The sequence below is a fragment of the Mchenga conophoros genome, linkage group LG1 (genome assembly GCF_057382185.1).
Source record: "Mchenga conophoros isolate Kocher_MC1m ecotype Shallow Benthic linkage group LG1, M_conophoros_male_GT1.1, whole genome shotgun sequence".
NCBI classification, from domain to species: Eukaryota; Metazoa; Chordata; class Actinopteri; order Cichliformes; family Cichlidae; genus Mchenga; species Mchenga conophoros.
In genome coordinates this window covers 36071601-36089508 of record NC_140526.1, presented here as the reverse complement: position 1 = coordinate 36089508, position 17908 = coordinate 36071601, and the positions used below count along the sequence as shown (strand labels likewise).

General features: G+C 39.9%; 1 pseudogene across 1 annotated transcript in view; it reads right to left on the bottom strand.

The window, feature by feature from the left end:
• Positions 1-2704: 2704 nt before the first annotated feature.
• LOC146583714 (uncharacterized) overlaps positions 2705-17908 on the bottom strand; it is a 36930-nt pseudogene continuing 21726 nt past the window's right edge. The window contains exons 4-7 of the transcript XR_014892686.1: positions 16973-17127; positions 15951-16245; positions 14299-14424; positions 2705-5401 (exon numbers count right to left, since the gene is read on the bottom strand). The product of XR_014892686.1 is annotated as an uncharacterized LOC146583714 (transcript). The remainder of the gene's footprint in view (positions 5402-14298; positions 14425-15950; positions 16246-16972; positions 17128-17908) is intronic.

Below are 17908 nucleotides of genomic sequence, written 5' to 3'. Positions count from 1 at the left end.
TGTTTAAACCAGTCGCTCTCGAAAATTGATTTTTGATTAAGTGTTATTACCCTATGATTTCATAAGGTTTAATTATGGGGAGAAGTTGTGGGTATAACTCATTATCTCAGATTTTAACCATTTAATTCTAAGGGTGCCAACCATAAATTCTAATTCTGGAGTTTTGATACCACCTTTATTGTATTCCTTCACAAGCTGAGATTTTCAATGTAAAGGGTTTTATTCCTCCACAAAAATTCGAAAATAACTGTGTTAGCCTTATTAATGCTTTTAGAGGAGATATATAGAGAATGACAAGGATAAATCAATTTGGAGATGCCTTCAGCTTTAGATAGGATGTTTCTGCCAAAAATAGTGAGGTCTCTGGTTAACCAATGGCTAAGTGATTTCTTCATCTCCATGATACAGTTAGAAATATTAGTGTCTTCTCTGCTAATTGTTTTTTTTTTTTTTTTTTTTTTAGATATTATCTACGGAAGCGTAGAGCTGCCACCCAGGCAAAAGAAAAATACAAGTGTATCACGTTATAACGTGAAAAGTTTATTGTTCTAACAAGATACTTTTCCTGTTTGTACAATATACTTTTCACGTTTGAACAACATAATATCACGTTATTACAATATACATAATTATCACGTTCGTACAATATAAATATCATATTGTACGAACGTGATAATTATATTGTTTGAACAATAACGTTTTCACGTTATAACATATATTTTATTGGTCGAGCATGATATATTGCCGTAAAGATACGGAAGTGTAAAACATAGTGAAGTGGGTGACAGTGCAGATCAGAGTGCGAGAAAATGGCTCGTTTATTGGAATTAATTAAGTTCTATTTTATGCTTGGATTGAGGCATGGGGAGATTTTGCTGTTATTGAGCAGTTTGGACAGTATTGTGATAAGCATGCGGACACTTAGAAGAAACCTAAAACACATGGGACTGTACAGGAGAAAGAATGAGTCCGATCCGATTGAGGTGGCACGATTTCTTATTGATCAACTGGAGGGACATGGGAGGCTCCATGGATACAAACTACACCACCTGAACTGCATTCAGGCAGGTTATGTTGTCACGCAGAGTACTGTGAGACATTTACTGAAATATCTTGACCCTTACGGTGTTGAGCAACGACGCAGAAATCGCCTAATGCGACGCACGCATGTAAATCCTGGACCAAATTTTATGTGGCATGTTGACTCCTATGACAAACTGAAGCCTTTTGGAATCTGTATAAATGGAGCTATTGATGGCTTTTCGAGAGTTATGATTTGGCTTCATGCCTATTCAACAAACAATGATCCCAAAGTCATTGCTGGATATTTCATAGCAGAAGTTGAAAAGAGGATGGGAACACCTGCTAGGATTCGCTCTGATTTGGGAACAGAAAATGTCATAATGGCTGAGATGCAACGATTCTTGCGCTGAACTATGGATCCGAACGTCAGAAACTGTTTTATTACTGGATCCAGCAATCACAATCAGCGTATTGAAGGCTGGTGGGCCTTTCTGAGACGACATCATGCTCAGCACTGGATAAATCGTCTCCAGGAACTAAAAGACCATGACTGCTTTTCTGGATGTTTTTTGGACAAGCAGCTCATATTGTTTACGTGCCTGAATGTCATCGAGGTATGTAACCATGTTTATATTCTTTTAATGAGTCATTGTGTGTGTGTGTGTGTGTGTGTGTGTATGTGTGTGTGTGTGTGTGTGTGTGTGCGTGTGTTAGAGAGAAAGAGAGACACGGAGAGAGAATAAAAAGTTTGCTTTAACACCCACGCACCATCCCTATTATCACTCCGTTCAGGATATGAAAAAAATGCATATTTCACTGGCCAGAAACATAAAATCGCACTGTCTAAAACAATTCACGTTTAATAATTACTTAAAATTTTCCACAGTATCACGTGTCTACCACTGTTATTCTTGTTGTTGAGTATTTTTGATAAACTCTGTTTTTCCGACTGCTTTTGATTGATTGATTGATTGATTGTACTTTATTCATCCAAGGGAAATTGGGTTAAGGCTGCCAGCCGTGCCAGCGTGTTCTTTTACTGATATGAGATTTTTAAATTTTTAATATTTAATAGGAAGAGCTGCAGCAAGTTGCACATATGTGGAACACCCACATAATACGCAGAAGCAGAAATGCAGTTGCTCCAAGTGGACGTCCGATTCTCATGTACACCATCCCTCATCTGTTTGGAGGACAGGATCATCTGAAAGAGGTTTCTCGGGAGGCAGTGGATGCTTGTAAGAAAGAATGTCAACAGAGAGGAGGACCTTATACCTGTGATGAAACCGTTTTCAGCTTGTGTTGCCTTATAATGTCAGAGAACTTCTTACTTCCACCAAGCACAGCAGATGAATCCATTGAACTGTATTTCTTCCTGAGAGCCTATATACTGAAGGACTTATAAACCTAAATATAATTGGGCTTTGGGAGTTTTTACGCATATATTTTTGGGTACAATGTTTTATTTGTGCAATAAACAATAGAAAAGACATTCATTATTATTTTGTTTGGATTTTCGGTTCAAGATAGTAGCAAGCAAGCATGTCTAAATATATTTAACCAAATCTGCGTACTCCAACCTTTTGGCATTTCCAATTATTTTTTAACTGAATTTCTATTATATCTGATTTCTGTTTTAAGACTGTCGAAAAAACATTTTTTAAACTGCTGATCCTATACATTATTATTCATGAAATATTGTTTTCAATTTTACTGAACACATTGTGCAACTGCTATTCATCCACGAACAGTTTCTTGTAAACTGGTAAATGTACAAATTCTGCATTATGTAATAATTAACAAACAGTGTTAGATGTTAACCTCCCTTTTATTTGTGTTCAAGGAGAAGAAAACACGGACTCTTGATAAACACTACAAAACTTAACTTATGTGCCAATTTTCTGTCTTTTATTCCAGTCAACTATTGCATCAAACACATTGCCTTCCTATTGCCTATGTTCTAAACAAATGACTGGTGGAAAGGTAAAAAAAATATACTTGAAATTAATTAATATTAAGTCTTTTGAATTATTACTAAACAAAACATCCCCTCTATAGCAGACATTTTGTATCCTACAAAACTGCACCACAGACCTGTGGAAAAGGACCTTGACACATGATAAGAACTAATAATAAACATAGTTCACCTCTTGCTGCTAACCATATGAACTTATTAAACATAATTAGTTAACATTTAAACTAGTAAAACTTTTAAGTATGAAAACTTAAACTGAAATTTACATTTTTCATGGTGGAAACAAATTGATGTTGTCCACAATTTTTGAAAATAAATTCAAATATGAAATAAAACACTTCCCTGAAATTTAAGCTCTTTCTTTTTTTATACAATGATGTGTTCCCTGTTTGTGGGTTTAACAAACTTTAGAGCTTCATAGCCAGTCATTGTTAGTGCAAACCTTTCATTCTTTGGTTTAAACATGATGGACTTTAATCAAGCTATGCTGAACTCATAAGAGCTTTTAGCAGCCAAAACATTGTCCAGTTCATTTCGTAGTTCTGGGTAGGACGTGTATGTCCATGGTAGTTCCAGAAGAGGGCCACATGTGTGTGCCACAGGTCGTCGTGCCAGTCCATCCACAGGCGTGAACAGTACCTCAACCTTGTCAACACAGATGACATCTGACCCAGTAAGAAACCTGAACATCCTTCTGAGCCCTGTATCGTCAAGTCCTCTGATGTACTGGTGCAGAAATCTGAAGCTCTGCTTCTCTGCTTGAGTGGTGGGAGAGACAGTAAGCAACTTCAAAAGCTTTCTCGTTGTTGGCTTTTTATCCTCATACATTTGTAGGGCATCTTGTGGGCTTTGAAAAGCTTCTTTTAGGAAGTAGCTTGCAACTAAGGACATTTTCTCTGCGGCATATGCTGGTTTTTGGATTAATTGTTTGTGTGCGACTTTCAGAAGAAGGCCTTTTAAGTTCTCTTTGGTTGGAAGCACTGATACATCCAGGCGATCCATGAGATCCAGCACTTCATCCCTGTCTTCATCTGTAAGATCTTCTTTTAGTGCCCTTGTTATCAGATCCCTATCTGATTGACTTAGGTAAAAGAGAAGACTTTCAAACAGCAGATCATCTGATACTTGATTCTCACCGAAGATGAGTGCCACTGTGAAAACAGGAGCAAGGCGACAAGGGAAATATCCATGGTCTTGAAATCCCTTCAGTAAAATTCTACCCATGGATTTCCACTCTTCTTCCTGCCATTTCGGAGACAGTGATGGCACTCTGAACTCCTCTCCTTCAGCTGTGTTGTCCACAAACTCTGACCAAAATGCAGCATACACATCTCTTGATATGCCATCTGCATCAGCTCCTTTTTCATCAATGTAGGTGTATTTTAGAGGGTGTATGAGGAGTGCTGGATCTTTGAACTGGCTGATCATCTCCTCCAGAATAGTAATCCTGTGAAGTTTGATGGTAACACAGACAACATCATATGATCCTGCAGAGCTTATTGCTTCATTGCTTATAGATGTATCTGGACTACTGACTGCTGTGTTTGTTGGAGGAAGTGTAATGGATGTGATGACCAGATCATCTTCCTCAAACTGCAGGAATGGTTCATCTATTACAGTGTCATCAAGTTGACAAGGCAGAGGCTCTCCAAGGTAGGGTCCAATCATTACCTCAGATGTGTCTAATAATACATCTTCATCAGCATTCCTAGATTCTGATGATGAGATCACAACAGTGTGAGAAGCTTCTTAATCTCCTTGATGTGAGTCAGTCAGTTGTGTAACATTGTTTACATGTGTTTTCCCTCTATCATAAACTTCTTCATCATCTTCATCATTGGAAAATCTTCTTGTGCACAAGTAAAATTTCAACATTCCCATTTTAAGTGCTGAATAGAGTTCTCCAACTGTGACATCTTCATCAAATACGGCCTCTTCCTGATAGTCTAATATGTCATGACTGAACACCTCCCATCTTCCAAATTTGCTTTTTCCACTTGGAAAGAAAAGATCTTTTGCATACTGTAATATGTCAGCTTTTTTGGAGTCTTTGGGCACATCAAAGGTCCTTGTTCCTCCTCCTCTGTGCTTTCTCACTTGCTTACCTTCATGGATCCACCCTAACTCAATTTTTCGAGTCTTTTTCTCAGCTCATTTGTTGTTTTTTGCATATGTTCTTTTTCTCTTAGAAACAAATGCCTCCTCATGATCAGATTTCTTCTCATTTTCATTGATTCCCATCTTTTCCTTCAATTTTTCGAGCAATGAGTTTTTTCTTGATTCCTTAGTACTTGCACCACTGTTTTCCAAGCAGAACCGTCTGGCAGCTATCCGGTCACCATATGTTGGGATGTAACAAGACAGGGTCTTGTCATCCATGAAATCAATCACTGTGGCATCAGTCTGTAATAACAGAGATATTTATTACTATACAGAAGTACAAGGTATGCCTGCTGCCACACCACATGAGGTACCTCACTAAAAAAATGTATGTACATTTCACATGTGTTTTGATAATTGTCTGTTATTATTTTAGTGGCAGCCATCAATATTTAGCATTTATTCTTTTCCTCTCTCTATGCCAGCAACATTAATGAGATTCTCTAACATGTTATTAATAGAAATATTACAGTATATACAACGCCCACCTTTGAAAAAGTAAATTAGTATTCACGTATCTTTCAGTTGCACAGAGCACAAAGGGTTGAACTCAGTGTTTTTTTTTAAATTGAAGCCAAATATCAATATAAACACAGTTTAATTCATTTGTTTTTAGATAAACAAGGAAACATTGTGCATCACATAATATAGCGATATATTTAAGAAACCTGGAATCTGCATACGGGTTAAGTAGTAACATGTGGTCATACAACGACCCAGTTTTATACAGCGGGTTAATTTGTTTTACATTCTCCATTCCATATTAAAGATCCACACCAATGCAGCCTACCGTTACGTCCTTACGCAGTCAAAGCGAGAGAAGCGAAAACCGCTGTGGTTGTTAACTAAGCAATATGTCACATTTTTAGACGCTGTAACTTCGTAAAAAGCGAGTTTTACAAGTTTCCCCCTCAAGAGAGCACTTACGTGTTCTTGTAGCATTCGTAAGAGACAGTCCTCAGGTACACCACGATTCCAAAGAAATCTCAGAAGTGGGCTATCAGTGTTTGTGTCCATGTTGAAAGCAGGGCATTCAAAGTTAAGTGCCAGTTCTGAAGAGCGTGAGCTCTCCACAACTACCATGGATTTGGGTTTCCGAATGCAACACGTTTTACGTTCTTACAATAAAAAATGTTATTGTAATGGTATTTTTTTTAACGTTTGTACAATATATGATCACATTCGTACAATATGATATTTATATTGTACGAATGTGATAATTATATTGTACGAACGTGATAATTATGTATATTGTAATAACGTGATATTATGTTGTTCAAACGTGAAAAATATATTGTACAAACAGGAAAAGTATCTTGTTAGAACAATAAACTTTTCACGTTATAACGTGATACACTTGTATTTTTCTTTTGCCTGGGTGGCAGCTCTACGCTTCCATAATTATCAGCACTATATATTTAACTTTAGATTCAACTCTAACCAAAGCTATTGAGGAGTCAGAGCTTGTATGAATCGGTAGTAGTTCACATTTTTTGATACTGAGAGATAAACGAGATGCTTTAGAAAAAATTTAGTTTTCTCTACCACGTATTTATCTTTCAAAAAAATAGATGTATCATCTGCGAAGTGACTTATTTTGAAGTCTTTATTAAAAATTGATATTCCTTGTATGTCTTTAGAATTTTTGATTAATAGTGTTAACAACTGTATATATACCAATATAAAAAGCTTAGGGGAAATAGGACATACTTGCCGAATTCCCTGTTGCACCTTGAATCCATTCCTGGATTCAAGGAAGCTAAAATATTGTTAAGTAATGCGGCTGCTTCACTTAGGCTACAAGCACAGCCATCCCCAACCCCCAGGTCCTGGACCAGTACCGGTCTGTGAGTCGTTTGGTACCAGGTCGCAAGAGTTGAGGCTTGAGTTTGAAATTTATGGTTTTCAGGGTATTTATAGTTTTTTTTTTTAATTTTTTATATCGTTTATATTGTTAACTCGGTTTCCCTGGGTCTTTTCCCGTGTGTTATGAATAAATCTTCTTTTTTTGGTAGCGGTACTGGTTTTATTTTATTGTATTTATCCAAGACAACTTAAAGGCCGGTCCGTGAAATTATTGTCGGCCATAAATGATACGTGGCGCAAAAAAGGTTGGGGACCGCTGTATTAGCAGGACGCTGAGTAGACATCCTTGTAGTGTTTTGAAATATATCGCTTTTTCCATCAGTTTCCTTGTCAGGAAACAACTTCCTGTTCAGCGGAAATGCCTCTGGTTTCAGTGGAGTGTGTGAGTACCTTTCAGTAGTGTGTGTGAGAGCGTTTCAGTAGTGTGTGTGAGAGCATTTCAGTTGTGTGTGTGAGAGCTAAAAATTTCAATAGTGTGTGCGAGAGCGTTTCAGTAGTGTGTGAGAGGTAAAATTTCAGTAGTGTGTGTGAGAGCGTTTCAGTAGTGTGTGTGTGAGAGCGTTTCAGTAGTGTGTGTGAGGTAAAATTTCAGTAGTGTGTGTGACAGCGTTTCAGTAGCGTGTGTGAGAGGTAAAATTTCAGTAGTGTGTGTGAGAGCGTTTCAGTAATAATGTCCCTTACGGCACCTCATACAATAAGACTTTATCATCAGAAGTTCATTACATTATATCTGAGCAATTTAACATCATCATAGGTAAAAAGTGCTGGGTGCAACTGAAGCTGACCCAGACCGATCCACGTGGCACACACCTGCTTCATTGTTAAAAAATGAAGAAGGAACTAGTCCATCTCAGATGAGTTGCAACATCCTCAAACAGAACCAAGGGAATTTTACAAGAAATTTAATTTTTGAAGGAAACACTTATAAAATCTGTAAAGTAATCAAAATTCACTTGCACATAACATATCACATGAAAACTTTGCATTGAACTTTAGCTTTAGTTGTTTTCTGTATTCTGATTGAACAATATGTCAATGCAGGAACAGTACAATCAATGTTCCCTCTAATTTTCCATGTGTCTGAGTGAACACCAGGGCTGGACTGGGACAAAAAATCGGCCCGGGCATTTTGACTAGAGACCGGCCCACCAGAGGAAAAACCATAAAGCCTTTGAATGAAAACAAATGCTGTTGTCACAGTGATGTACACTGTCTTGTTGGTATATATGTATCAGTCTAATACATCATCCTCCCTATTCTGGTATTCTAAACAGTACCCGAAAGTAGACTGCTTGGTCGAGTTAACCTCCTGAACTATCTACAACCCATGGTGAAAACCTGAAATTAAGACTGAGAAGACTAGAGGGGAGACATGATCATTACTGATTACTGATGACAGATTTAGATATATTTTCATAAACCATTCATTTGCCACATCAATAAACAGCATGGCAGGGCAAAACATTTTTTCTAACATGGCAACCTTTAAAAAGCGATAGGAGATAGAAAGACAGGTGAGAAAGAATAAAACTTAATTGACTTTTTGATGGCATTTTACACACAGTACTGGTACAGTATCTAGAAAATGTGGGAAAATACTGGCATCATATCACTTGGCATCATCACTTGGCTACTTCTGAAGAAATTATGATGGGACCCTAAAAAAAATTACTATGTACCATAATGGATTTCTATACATTTTACATTAGATGAAAACGTTTGTTGTAAGATTGTAAGATTGTAAGATTCAGATTATTATTTTTTTAAAGCGAGACATATACGTATATGTAATCTGATTACTTTTTTCAAGTAACGAGTAAAGTAAAGTTTCTTAACAACTTGCCATATCATTTTTTGATTGGTCGACATGGTACTTTTTTCGACCAATAGGAAAGGGTGGGGGTGTTTTTGGTTTTGTTTTTGCTCACAGGCGGAGAGTGCTTTCGAGCGTTTTTTCTTATAGAACGTTTCTTCCCGCAGTAAATATAAACAACGATAGTATTCAGGAAGAAAACCAAACATTGCACATATTTTTTAATCATAACTCTGGTTTAATGTGGCCTATCAACACAATTTAAAAACTGGTATAAAGTCCACACTTTTTCCGTCAATTGTTCCGTCTGTCCTGCTCACATCTCCAATGGTTGTACACGTTGTCATTAACGTGGCTTCACTCCACATCAGCCACGCCGCTTTGCTAGCTAAAACACCGGTGTCGGCACATAAGGACGCTGTCATAGCCTGCCGACGACGTGGATTAGCTGCGTATATACGAATGTGAATCCCATTATTGGCTGGACTATGGGATAAGGTGGCATCGTTCTAATCCCATACGGGAGCAGCCAGTCACTTACTTGTGGTGTAATCTATATTGGTGAATATCATGCGCCACTAGGCGGCAGTACTTACCCTTCTAGACAGGAAGGATGCTATGTGATGGATATAGAGTGAGCTGGAATAAACATGGTGGGATTCCACGTTATCGCCTAAACGAGGAGTTTTATTAAAAGAGCCCAACACAACATGGTGTCAGAAGTGCACTCGCTCTAGGCGGCGAAGAGAGACAGTGGAAAAAATAACCGTCAGCTTGGCGAACGGCTAGTGACGAAAATGACGGAGCAAGCAGCAGCGTTACCGGCGACTCCTGGCCCGGTTACGGCAGCTCCACGAGCGGCTACTTTCACCATCAAGCCACCGGAACCGTTCGACTTCGCAAAGCCCCAAGAATGGGAGAAGTGGATCAGACGTTTAGAGCGTTTCAGAATGGCAAGTAATCTGAATGGTTCAACTGATGCTAACCAAGTGAACACATTAGTATACTGCATGGGAGACGAGGCTGACGACGTGCTAAGGGGACTAGACCTAACAGACGGGCAGCGCCAGCAGTACGATGCGGTCAGAAACGCATTTGACAGACATTTTGTCCCCAGAAAGAATGTGATTTATGAAAGAGCAAAGTTTAATAAGCGAGTACAACAGCCAGCGGAAACAGTTGACTCCTTCATAACAGCTCTATATGCTCTCGCCGAAAACTGTGAATATGGTGAACTCCACGATGAACTTTTGAGGGATAGGCTCGTTGTGGGTCTTAAAGATTCATCACTGTCGGAGAGAATGCAGCTCAACAAAGATTTGACGCTAACCAAAGCTATCACAATGGCGAGACAATCTGAGGAAATAAAAAGACAGCAAACTGACCTCAGAGGCGACAGCAGCACAGGCAAAACAGCCATGGATGCCGTGCATGTCAGAAAGTCACAGCCCAATAAATTCAGAAGCAGAGAGCAAACGCAGTTCAAGCCACGAAAACCACAAATAACAAAACGAGAATAAAACGTGTTTTAAATGTGGAAAAACACAGATGCACCCAGCAGCACAGTGCCCAGCTAAAAATGCAGAATGCCACAACTGCGGGAAACGTGGACACTACGGGAGAGTTTGTAGGTCTACAGCTGTGCATGTGGTGGCAGACTGTGCAGATGGACTCCTCCTAGGTGAACTGGATTCAGGAGAAGACCCGTGGCTTGCTAACATCTGCGTGAGAGGCAAAAGCATGACCTTCAAATTAGACTCGGGGGCAGATGTCACAGCTATCTCAGAAGAGACATTCAAAGACATTAAGCAGCCAAATGAGCATCTGCAAAAAGCTGAAAAGCCACTGTATGGACCAGGAGGTGCAGCACTGACCATGCTTGGGTCCACAAAGGAGGACATTTCCTACAGTGACAGGAGCACTGCAGAGACAATCTATGTAGTCAGAAATCTGCGTGTAGCTCTCTTAAGCAGGACAGCTTCTGTGAGACTGAAATTAATTGCCCGAATGGACAATGTTGACCTTGAGACAGTGAAGAAAGCGTACCCGAAGCTATGGGATGGGCTCGGGCTTGTTCAAAAACCGTACACGATTAAGCTGAAGCCCGACGCTAAACCTTATTCACTGAAAGTGCCCAGGCGTGTTCCGCTCCCACTACTGGGCAAAGTCAAAGCAGAGCTACAGAGGATGGAACAGTTGGAGGGGCCCACAGACTGGTGTTGCGGCATGGTCGTAGCCCCTAAAAAGGACAAAGAGACAGTCCGCATCTGCGTGGACATGACACCTTTAAATGGGTCGGTGTGCCACGAAAGATATATCCTTCCCTCTTGTCGACCAAACACTAGGCATGCTCACAGGGGCGCAGTATTTCTCCAAGCTCGATGCTAACATGGGCTTTTGGCAAATGCCGCTATCCAAAGAATCTGCTCTCCTCACCATGTTTATTACGCCATTTGGTAGGTACCATTTCAACCGTCTGCCATTTGGTATTTCCAGTGCACCAGAGCATTTCCAAAACATGATGGTGACAGAAGTGGCAGCCGGCCTCGCGGGAGTCGTATGCCACATGGACGACATCCTGGTCTGGGGATCTACGAGAGAGGAGCACGACATGAGACTCCACGCTGTCCTCGACCGTGCAGAGAAGGCAGGCGTCACCCTGAACATGTCAAAATGTGAGTTTGGCAGATGAGCGGTGAAATTCTTAGGATTCATTGTGTCATCTGAAGGCATGAGTCCCGACCCTGACAAAACTAGCGCGGTGCAGAAGATGAAAGAGCCAAGCACTGTGAGTGAGCTTAGGAGCTTCTTAGGAATGGTGAACCAGCTGGGGAAATTCATCCCAAACCTTTCTGAGAAAGACAAACCACTGAGAGACTTGCTTTCAACTAAAAACATGTGGTACTGGGGGCATGAGCAACAAAACGCCTTTAACAGTTTAAAACAAGAACTGTCATCTGCACCAGTGCTACAGCTCTACAACTCAAACAAACCCCAGAAGATCTCAGCAGATGCCTCTTCATACGGGTTGGGGGCAGTCTTACTACAGAAAGACAATGATGTGTGGTCACCTGTCGCGTATGCCTCGCGATCATTGACAGCCACAGAGCAGCGCTACGCTCAGCTGGAAAAAGAAGCGCTAGCGCTCACCTGGGCCAGCGAAAGATTCAGTGACTTTATTCTAGGGCTACACTTTGAGCTTGAGACCGACCATAAGCCACTAGTGAGCCTACTCGGAGGACAAGCCCTGGATTTGCTTCCACCACGGATACAGAGATTCCGCATGCGCCTGATGAGGTATTCTTACACTATAAGGCACATTCCAGGCAAAAGCCTCACCACAGCCGACACGCTGTCACGGTTGCCGTTGGCAGGCAACGTGATTCCCAGAGACAATGACCTTATGGAGGACACTGATATCTACGTTGACACAGTGCTGGAGGGCCTTCCTACTAGCAGCAAATACCTTTCAGATCTCCGTGAGCAGCTGCAGTCTGACAGCGTCTGTTCGCAAGTCATGAAGTACTGTGCAGAGGGCTGGCCGGACAGGAACCAGCTGCAGGGAGTGGTGAAGCACTACTGGTCTGAAAGAGCAGTTTTGAGTGTACACAATGGACTACTACTGAGAGGTACAAGGTTGGTTATACCTGCAAACATGCGAAACGCAGTTCTGGACAAAATACACGAGGGACACCAAGGAGTAGTCAAGTGTAGAGAACGTGCGTGACAAGCAGTGTGGTGGCCAGGCCTGAGTAACCAGATCGGTGAACTTGTCCTTAAGTGCAGGCTGTGCATTCAGGAGAGAGTTAATGTGAGGGAACCTCTTATGCCCACACGTTTACCTGAGAGGCCATGGCAGAACTTAGGAGCTGATCTGTTCACACTAAAAGACAAAAACTATCTGTTAGTAGTGGATTACTTCTCGAGATATGTCAAGATTGCTCAACTCAGTCCAACTCGTTCAGCCAATGTGATTGTGCATTTAAAGTCAATATTTGCACGCCATGGAATCCCTGAAGTATTGCTCACCGATAATGGGCCACAATTTGCATGTCAAGAAATGAGAGACTTTGCAAAGGACTACTGTTTTGAGCATGTCACCAGTAGTCCCAGATACCCGCAGAGCAACGGCGAAGCGGAGAGAGGCGTCCAGACCGTCAAGAATCTCCTCAAAAAGGCTAGCGATCCATACAAGGCGTTGCTGGCATACAGAACAACAGCACTGGCAAATGGCTACAGCCCGGCTCAACTTCTCATGGGGCGCAGGCTTCGTACTACCTTGCCAATGCTTCCTGAAACCTTACAGTCCTGTCTGCCTGATTTTCAGCAGGTTAGTTGTTCGGAGAGAGAGAAACGGCTGAGACAAACCGAAAGTTTTAACAAGAGACATAGAACGAGAGAACTGGATAAATTGGTGCCAGGACAACCAGTCTGGATCACGGATGCAAGAGCACAGGGCACAGTGACAGCAGTCCACCTGACTCCACGATCGTACGTCATCAGTGGGCCCCAAGGGACAATTAGAAGAAACCGCAGTCATCTTGTGCCGATCCCGCAAACAGAGGCTCAAACCGAAGCCACACAGATCCAAGCTACTCCTACAGAGAAAGTTTCTGAGCCAAGCGCACCCCATACACCAGGTGTGGTTAGAACCCGGTCTGGTAGGGAGGTGATTAAACCCAAAAGACTTGATCTGTGAAGCTGATTGTTTGAAAACGGAAAAGTGTGTTTCAAATGCTGAGTTGTGGTTTTGAGGGTAGCATGTTGAAAAGAAAAAAATGTGTTTATTCTGTTACAGGTTGAAAAGAAAAAAAGTGTTTATTCTGTTACGGGTGGAAAAGAAAAGAGAAAGTGATTATTCTGTTACAGGAGGATAATAGAAAGTGTTTATGACAATACTGACTTTATGTTTCCTGAAATGTTGGGGTATGCCTGTATTGAAAAAAACTATATGCAGTTATGTTTTGTTTGAAGAACAAAAGAATGTACCAGTCTGACTTCAGTAAGGGGGATGTGGTGTAATCTATATTGGTGAATATCATGCGCCACTAGGCGGCAGTACTTACCCTTCTAGACAGGAAGGATGCTATGTGATGGATATAGAGTGAGCTGGAATAAACATGGTGGGGTTCCACATTATTGCCTAAACGAGGAGTTTTATTAAAAGAGCCCAACACAACATTACTGACTAGCACTGCAAAACAGAATTGTTAAAGTTTTAATTTTAATTTCACTTCAGGTTAGATTTTTTTTTTTGTGCGCAGAGACCATGCCAGCAGTGCGCAATTGCGCACGTGCGCAGCTTAGAGGGAACATTGAGTACAATACATCAAATTTTGTACCGGAGCATAGTAGATGTTACCTTTTCTGTAAGGAGGTTTACACTAGACACCATATGATTATGGAGACCCAGTAAATACCAAAAGAAGTCCTACAGATCACCCTCGGTTTTACAAGTTACCTTGAATGTTGGACTCATGGGACCGTAGCAGTTTAATGACTCTTCGCCTTCACTGCTGTTGCAGAGAGAAATGGCAGAGCTTCTGTTTTCCAGCTCGCTCCACTGGTCTCTGCTGTCTGTCAGTCGCTAGGAAAAAAAAAAGAAAAACAGAACATTTGTATTTGATAGACAGATGTGCAGTAAAAGTACTTTCTGTCCTTAATTTGTGTACACTGAAGGCAAGGTAAATATATGCCTCAAAGCAGTATAAAGCACATATTTGCATTGTTTCTTTTCGAGTTTAAGATGATTTAAATTAATAAGCTTTCTTATTTCTTTAAGGCACATTAGTATCCACTTCACCCTTGGGTGGGGAAAAGTAAAATAAAACCAGATGTTGCTAGTTTTGGTATCGCAGCCTTTGTACATTATGGCAGAAAATTTTCCTAAGAGGATCAAGGTTTGTTTCCATAAAGCACAAACCACAATTGTAACAAATAACTACCCCCCATCAAAGACACAATGACAGCATCTTAAACAATAACACTCCAGACATAAGCTGTCGTAGGATTAATGGTACAACAATATACCTCTCTGAAAGTGTAGCTGGCGTTTGGTACTTTTAGAGTGCACCCCTTTCAAATGTTGGCGGGGCTGGGTGTTGATGCATAATTTTGACACTTTTCCCCAATATCGCCCAATTTTAAAGTGTGAAACTTTTAAAACTTGTTTTCACTGTTCGCTCAAACTGCATTAGTTGGTGGCAAAAGCCTAATGAATACCTAGCCCACTGCTGGTGATAAAAACTGGAATTTCCACAGCGCCTTACATCATTGGTGCTTCATTTTGACACCCTCTAAGCCAAAGCAGCATTCTTTCACTTTATTGCTTCAGATCTGGAGCCAAATTCTATGAAATTGGAGTTGTTTAAAAAGCTTGCGTGTACTTCATGAAACACTTTTTATGAAACACTAGGGGAAACAGGACATTTTTCTGGAGCTATGTCAGTAAAGTACTGACATAGCTGCTTTGTAGATGTCTGAATAACAAAATGAAATGCCTAAATCCCAACTTCTTAACATGTGAAACTGTTGGACACATTTGACAAATTGTGTGAGAGATTGAATCATGGAGGCAAAACTGAAGTTAGTTTGTCCTTGATGTTATTATCTCATGAAGATTTCATGAGATTCATTGTTTTTATGTGCACACGATGGATTATAAATGACATAGCCAAATATAAAATTTCAAAATTGTTTCCAGAAGAGTGTAATTCTAGTTGATTTGGAACCTGTGTGCTTGCTGCATGACATCTATGTCAACAGTGTTTTATTGAAAATGGATCTTCAGTCTGCCTTTATTGATAGACTCACAAACCTCCTGACATTTTCTGAGGTAGCATTTTGCAAATCTTACATGAAAGTATGATCTTATTCTCAAGATTGCTCTACATTGATCTTATTGTGCAAAAAGGACAGTTACCTAAGTAAATTTAAATATATATATTTTAAATATATTTTATATGTAATATATAATAAATATATTTTTAATTAATTCTCTCTATATATAATATATATACATGTGTGTGTGTGTGTGTGTGTGTGTGTGTGTGTGTGTGTGTGTGTGTGTGTGTGTAAATCCATAGATTTCCTTACAATCTGTACAAAGCAAACCTTGTTTTGCAGTGTTCTTTCTTCTTCATTGTCCTCCCTCGCCTCATTCTTGTCATCCCTGTGTCGCCACACCCTTATGTGGTGGAGGTCTTCCTTCACTTCATGTGTGAAGTCCACCTCTTCCTCCTGTTCATCATCTCTTGGAGTCTGTCTGCTTTCTGTCGGCCTCCTCTCTTTCTGCAGAGTTGGCTGCACCTCTTCTTCTTCTCTCTCCTGCTCATGCTTGTTATTCTCATTCTTCTCCTCCTGTTCCTTTTGCACCTCCACCTCCCCCTTCACCCTGCAGGCTTCTTCACTGTGGAAAAGATAATTACATTGAACTGACCAAAATGTTGTGATCCAGACACATTACCACAAGTAAAAACCTTGGGGAAAACAACAAAGAAAAAAACTCTACATAACCTACACAAATGACTGCATTTCAAAATGTAAAATCACTTAAGTACTGTACTTGAGCAAAATGAGCAGGGTGTAGTAGAGGCTGACAGTCATACTGTATGATTTCACCTCACATGATATCATCTTTCCCTAACGTTTTCTTAAAAATATAGCAATTATGTTACATTTTACAACTGCAGGAAAAAAGAAAAGAAAATGTTGAAGAAAAGTAAAAAAAACATATTACTTTTCCTAAAACATCTGCCTGGCTTCCTACAGAAACTACGCAACACTTTTTTAAAGCAGGCATTTGCAAAATATCACCACCAAAATATAATTTTGTATTATTGCAACAAGATAACCCACAATTTTCATGACTGTGACTTATTTATTTTCCTATATTTTCATCAAATAAAGTTTTATTTCATTCCTTTTGTTAAGCAAGCTCACTTCTAATTCTTTTTTCATTATTATTATTTAATTATTTTGTCAACCCAAATACAATATAGCAACATGCTATGTTATATTTTATTTGTAGCTTTTTGTGTTTAAGAATTAGAGAAGATGAGTAATGCTGTGTGTCTATTACCTAGATTGGGCACAGCAAGACATTAAAAAAAAAGAACAAGGAAAAAAAAACTAACAGTGAGTAGGGAGCATATCGTGGCTTCATTGTTCCTGCTGCCAAATACGATGTCATATCTGCTGGCCGGCAGGTTGTGTGCTGCAACCTTGTGTCGTGTGCCAAGAAGACCGATGAGCTGTAAGATGTCCTGACTTCCTTTTTGTCATTCGAGGTCTATAAGAAGTCAAATGCAGAGAAGGGAACACAACATCTTTAATAAATTAATGCTATATACCAAGAGTGTGCAAAAGATGTTTACATCAGACCATGCATTTTTTCTTAGCATTGCAATAATTATTTATTAGAATTATTTACTGTTTCCCCACATAAACCCCTAGGTTACAAGTTATGATTAAAAATCACTACAGGTAATAATAAACATACTTAAATTCCTCCTGTGCTTGCAGAGCAATTTCCCTAACAATCATTATGTAGAGCATTATTAGTGTAAATGATTGGGCAACCAAAGTGCAGATTTGGGAACCATAACAGAGTGTAGATATGAATGTCATGGTAATTTGAGCTTTTAATGATTTCCTTGAACTTTTTCCACTTTGCAAAGCATTTAAGCATTTAATGACTTCACTAAACAAGAATTGGTGCACAAGTTCTACAAAGGGTCAAAGGTATACAGACGAGATCAAATAATTATATACCCCCACTATTTTTTGGTTAAATCTCCCTCAATAACTCACATCTTGCCGGGGTGGTTTTAGAGGTCATTAGATCCAAGTGGTTGTCATACTTCTTGCTATATATTTGTCTCAATATTTAAACTCTACCAGGGCCTGGCAGAACTGGTAGAGCTCATTTAAAATTGTTGATTTCTTGGCACTGATCTGGCTTTTAAAACAAACTTTCAATACGGTTGAGCTCAGAGCTTTGAGTGGGCAATTTCAGCAGCTTAATGTAACCCAGTTCCTAAAATCATCTCAAACAAAAGAGAAGAAAAAGC